Source organism: Heterodontus francisci, chromosome 35 (assembly GCF_036365525.1).
Source record: "Heterodontus francisci isolate sHetFra1 chromosome 35, sHetFra1.hap1, whole genome shotgun sequence".
NCBI classification, from domain to species: Eukaryota; Metazoa; Chordata; class Chondrichthyes; order Heterodontiformes; family Heterodontidae; genus Heterodontus; species Heterodontus francisci.
This window is the reverse complement of record NC_090405.1, coordinates 26,294,739-26,300,738: the sequence shown is the minus strand read 5'-3', so window position 1 is coordinate 26,300,738 and position 6,000 is coordinate 26,294,739. Positions and strand designations below refer to the sequence as shown.

The 6,000-nt window shown below is 46.8% G+C and overlaps 1 non-coding gene across 1 annotated transcript; it reads right to left on the bottom strand.

Annotated features, from left to right (window-relative positions):
* Positions 1-2,898: 2,898 nt before the first annotated feature.
* On the bottom strand, positions 2,899-2,981 carry trnal-cag (transfer RNA leucine (anticodon CAG)). The gene has a single exon. It is a non-coding gene; the product is annotated as a tRNA-Leu (tRNA).
* Positions 2,982-6,000: the final 3,019 nt, after the last annotated feature.

Here is a 6,000-nt window from a genome sequence, read left to right as displayed (position 1 = left end):
TAAGTGTGCGATATCCTGTCAAAAGCCTTCTCCTGGTCCAGGCTGATGAGGCAGGTGTCCACCCTCCTGTCCCGTACATAGGTGATCATATCCCTGAGTAGCGCAATGCTATCAGAGATTGTCCTGCCTGGTATAGTATAGGTCTGATCAGGGTGAATCACCAACTCCAGAGCAGACTTGAATCGACTGGCTATGACTTTTGACAGAATCTTGTAGTCAGCATTAAGCAGTGAAATGGGCCACCAATTTCTTATTTCTGTCCTCTCCCCCTTCCGCTTGTCGATGAGGGTGATGATGCCTTTCCTCATGGATTCTAACATACTGCCAGCCTGGAGCATACTCTTGTTTACTGCCAGACATGTTGATTCTTGCCTCAAATCAGTGCACAATAAAAGACACTGATTCCGTCAGGCTCCTTTTTATACAGGCCACCCGGACCTGGCTGAGAAAGGTAGAGTGAGAGCAGGGAGGGGAGGAGACAAGAGTGAAGATTAAACAGAGAGCTAGATGGAGGAGACACCCAGAGTGACAGACAGAGAGAGAACGGCCCCTCATCTTTCAGCTCCACCTCCATTTTCCTCCGGGCTGCCAATTTCAAACCCTTTATTAACAGTAGAACCGAAACCCAGTTCTCCACACAAACCCTTCCAGACTCGGTCTTCATAGTCAAGGCTTTCCAGAAAGCCGGAGCTTTTAAATATGGTCCCGATGCAATTAACACTCAGTAATATTCCCACCTAAACACAGTCCATTCTTTAACAAGAAACCTCCTCAGTAACATCACCATTTCCACACACATCCGCTTCCAGCAGTTTACAGCACCTTACTGCAGCTGTTTGGGGAATCTCCTGTGTTAAGATTGGAGTTGGAAAGCGGCCTTTACCCGGCAGTGTTATTGTCTCACACTGAATCTGCTAGATATCCTGTTCTCTTTATTGCGAGAGAGAAAGCACGGATTTAGGAAATGTTCATTTGAAATGATCCCTATTGAGAACGAGCCCGTCCGTGGGACAGGTATTCCAGTGCAAAGAGCTGTCCATGACCGAGTGTTGCAGACTGGCACATTGCAACGTCCAAGACTATGTGCTGTGGGACGGCATTAAAGCTTGGGGAAGCCACCATGGAGACTCAATTGGGAAAGGCTGCAGTCTAAGGCCCTAGTAGGCCATAGTACAGTGAGGGGCTGGAACCCGTGTAAAACCCCTCGGGCTGTTTGCACCAGAGAATGTTTGATGTGTAATGTAAATACTGTAAATATAACCTGTGCAGGCAGGGATAGTGAGATACATCATGTACCTTATTGAAGGAAACTGATCTGTATTATACCTTATGTAATATTAAAATTGAACTGCTTTGCAATGTAATTGCACAAATTATACGAATAAAATACATATTGTGCAAAAGAAAGCAGCTTTCCTGTCAACACACACCTTGTCTCAGGGCACAACTTTCCTGTGATCTTGTCATACCCAACTTCGCTCTATATCTTCTGACACACACACTTTACAGTCTGTCATTTCCAAAAACAAGCATTCTAAAATCAAAAGACCTTTTGTTTATTTCTCCTTTCTTTTCATTTCTCCTCTATTCTTCTCAATCACTCCCTTCAACAGTCCTATTCAGATCAAGGTGGAATGTGAATAGTGTCACAACTCACCTCTGACACCATTATTACCCTTCTCTTCTCTTGTCTTATTCAATGGGAAAGTTTTATTCACCAGTCTGTTGCTGTTTTACACTCTTGCCATACCATCTGGTATTGCATCCATCTGAATTCTGTGCTTTCATGGCCTTACATATCTTTTCCTCTTCTGGATGATTTGTTTGCTTCAGTTCCATTCAACCAGGCTGGACCACAGGGAAGCTTAGAACCTTTGCCTTGGACGGGTCCACGTTGATCCATTACATTCAGAATCACCTCCTTGAAATAACTCCATAGTACAACTACAGTAACCACACAGCATCTGCTTCAAACACTCCTCCACATTTTATCTGTTCTGACCGTCAACACCTCCAGCTCTTTTGTTTAAGTGGAACCCATCAGGTGTGTATAGGCTCCTTCTATTCTGAAAGCTGTAGCACTGGTTCAGGGAATTCAGCCCTGTTTCTCTACTCGAAAGGATCAGCCATGCTTGATCTGCCTCGTATTTTGCTTTTATTGCAACGTTACAAGACCTCCAATCCTCTGGCACCACACCTGTATCCAGTGAGGGATTGGAAAATGATGGTCAGACCTTCCACTATTTCTTAAAAGCAAACTACTGCGGATGTTGGAAATCTGAAACAAAAACAAGAAATGCCGGATTCACTCAGCAGGTCTGGCAGCATCTGTGGAAAGAGAAGCAGAGTTAACGTTTCGGGTCAGTGACCCTTCTTCGGAATTCCGAAGTTCCGAAGAAGGGTCACTGACCCGAAACGTTACCTCTGCTTCTCTTTCCACAGATGCTGCCAGACCTGCTGAGTGAATCCGGCATTTCTTGTTTTTGTTCCACTATTTCTTCCCTGGCTTCTTTCAACAGCCTGGGGTACATTTCATCTGGTCCTGATGATTTATCCACATTCAAGGATGCTCATCCCATTAAGACTTCCTCTCTCCTTAAGTTATCACGTCCAATACTTCACACTCCTCCTCCTTAATAACAATATCTGCATCACCCTCTCATTCGGGAAAACAGTAAAGTATTCATTAAGGATATTGGCAACATCTTCCACCCCGATACAAAGGTTACATTTTTGATCTTTTATGTGCCCTGCTGTTTGCTTAGTTGCCTCTTACTCTCATGTTTTGTTGCAACATCTTTGGGTCCATTGTTACTTTGTTTGTCCATGTTCTTTCCTGCTTTTTCTTTGCTTTTTGCCGCTGCTCCCAAACGCCTCCAGTTCAGTCAAAACACAACTTGTCAGAAGTGGGATTTGAACCCTCGCCTCCAGTGGAGACTGCGACCTGAACGCAGCGCCTTAGACCGCTCGGCCATCCTAACTGCCTGTGATGTGCTATCAATGCTAAGGAAATTATTCATTCTTTGAGAAAGTATTTGTGAGATTGTGGAAATGTCTGGAAGAGGAAAGACCGGCGGGAAAGCTCGGGCCAAGGCCAAGTCTCACTCCTCCCGGGCTGAACTGCAGTTCCCGGTGGGCCGTGTTCACAGGCTCCTGAGAAAGCTGAGCGTGTGGGTGCCGGAGCCCCGGTCTATCTGGCTGCTGTGCTCGAGTATCTGACCGCTGAAATCCTCGAGCTGGCCGGTAACGCGGCCCGGGACAACAAGAAGACCCGCATCATCCCCAGACACCTGCAGCTGGCCGTCCGCAACGACGAGGAGCTCAACAAGCTGCTGGGAGGGGTGACCATCGCTCAGGGCGGGGTGCTGCCTAATATCCAGGCTGTGCTGCTGCCCAAGAAAACCAGCACTCAAGAGCTCCCAGAAAAAGTAAAGCGGCCAAAATGTCATCTAATAAACCAAAGGCTCTTTTCAGAGCCACTCACAGTCTCTGTGAAAGGGCTGGTTACTGTCAGGAGGGAGTCAGAGATGGAGTTATTGGAACAGTGGATTGACCTGTTTCACATCTGTCCAGGTGTGTTTTCAGTTCCCTCTCTGGATTTCGCTCTGTTTCTCTGCTCACACATCTCCCCCTCCAGTTAAGTGAAGAACTGAACTACAGGGTGTCAGAATCAACAATTTAATAAATCCCGCTGCCTTCGATTTTATAAATCCCGAGACCATCCCGGTACATTAACGGGAACTGGTTCGGAGCTGATGAATTAATTTAATAATGGAAGTGTCCGGGTTAATTCTCTGTTTTTCATTTGGACAGTTTGAATTGTGTTTTTTTTTCTCTCTGGTGATCTGAGCGCCGCTTCTCAATGAGAATCTGCTCCCGGAACAGAGTAAATGCAGGAAGGAAGAGGCCATTCTCGGGCTGTGTGTTTCTCTCCTAACCTGATCTGTTTCGACCGCACTGTTCCCAGAGGACGGAATCAGTGAGAGTTGTGCACACACAGGAGCTGAGTCCATTGCAGCGCTTTAATATGTGCCTTCTCCCCGGCCCTCCCTATTCTCCGGACACAGAGCTGTCTGTTTCCCCCGGCGGCGGGATAGAGTCGGGGATTCTCTCCCCGCAGTGTCAGGGTCTGCAACCCCGGGGAACTGGCGGTTTCAGTCAGAGTGACCGAGCTGCCTTACATATCCTGTGTACTAATCTCCAATGGATTCAAATATTAGTGAACTCATTGGGTAATGTTTGTAAATAACCCTCATGTGAACGGACCCGGCTCCATTAATGCCTTCCAAATAAAACTGGGATCCATTTCTTTTCCCCAAATGCCAGCTAACGGATCCCAGGAGCGGGGTTTAGATTGTGCTGAGCAGCAATGAGTCTCCGGTAATGCTGCTTTCTAAATTCCAGATCAGCTCTCAGTCCGACAGGCCTTTCGGGAAAGTGATGTGACAAAACAGAAACCATGTGGCCTCCCCTCCAATCTAATGGGTTTGATGATGAACAGAGATGGCAGCTCTTTCCTTTGCTGATTTGGTGGCTCTGAAAAGAGCCCTTGTTACACTTGTTACTGAAGCTGGGTTTTAGGTGCGTTCCCCGCGGATGCGGCGGGCCAGCTGGATGTCTTTGGCCATGATGGACCGGGATCATTCTGGTGAATCTGCTCATTTTCCGACAGAAGCATCAGTCGCTGTTTGAACTGTTTAAAGTCAGGGGTGCATTAGCAGCCAGAAAGTGAAGGGCAGTTCATTGCTCCCTGCAGCATTATCCGCCTCTTTCAGGAGAAAAGATCAGAAACCGCTCGTTTCTGTCAGTCCCCGAGAAGCCTGTGAGAAGCGGTTAGTCGCTAATTTGTTCCTTTTACAGAGAGGAAGCTGATATTTGTCCCGTTTTAAATTGCTGAACCGGACCTTCCTCCCGCCGCTTACAGTTAACAGATTGACAAATGAAAACGATTCCTAAAATCGCGTCAGGATTTTGTGACGGTAAATACAATAAAACAGAACATAAAATGAGAGGTTTTAAAATTGTTGCCTGAAAATTGAAATTTTCCATCACTTCAATTCCTTCCTGCTCTGGAATTGCCAGGCTTTTTCCAATTGGAAAATCTAAGCCAATGAGAACTTCTATTTACTTATATGTGATTCTCCTATTGGTTAAGAATTGGATTGAGAAGCGGGTGACCAATCAGAGACAGAGTCAAACTGTGGGGATTCCAGGCCCCCAGTAACTGAGCTGAAACTGTTCAGATTGACAAACCCTGGCAGTAGCTTCACACATTGGACACTTCACACTGAGTCATTCAAGGGCTGGTGTGAGAGAAGCTTCAGATCCTGTCATTACTCTCTGACTCATTATTCATCTAGAACCAAACAATTAGTAAATGTGAAGCAGTGAAGAGACTTTTCACTCTCACTGCAGAATGTGTCATCTGGGGAAATAAGGAACTATTATATTCGGAGATTCCAGGTACGTTCCTCCCTGAACAAATCCATTCCTAACATTCCCGATCACAGCCTATCCCAGCTCCTGTTGTCACCCGACTCCAGCTGAATTGGAGAAACTCATGTGTTGGGGTTTGAGTTGTGAGGTGGGGTTTCTCCGCCAGTGTTACTGTCTTACAGACTCTCCCCCTGAATTTGTGAACTGAGACTGCACCGAAGACATCCCCAGTTAGAGTGAGGGCCGGGTATCCCTCTGTTTTATTACAGAGAGTGGGGAAAGGGCTGGGTGGAGTGGATGTCAGCGAGTCACCAGGGATCCTGGATTTACTCCAAATCATTTCCATGTGGAATCTGCAGGCGGGGCCGGGACAGGGATCATTTGATCAGGGGATCAGCTCTTTCCTGAGAGATGTGGGTGGCTCTGAGAAGAGCCCTTGTGTTCAGATGTTTACAAGTTTCCCGCGCTTTCACTTCTTTCCAGACCCTGCTTTCTGAGACTTCGCTGCTTTCGGCTTGACCTTGCTCTTCCATGTCTGCACTTTCTTCAGCGCCTTTCCGCCCG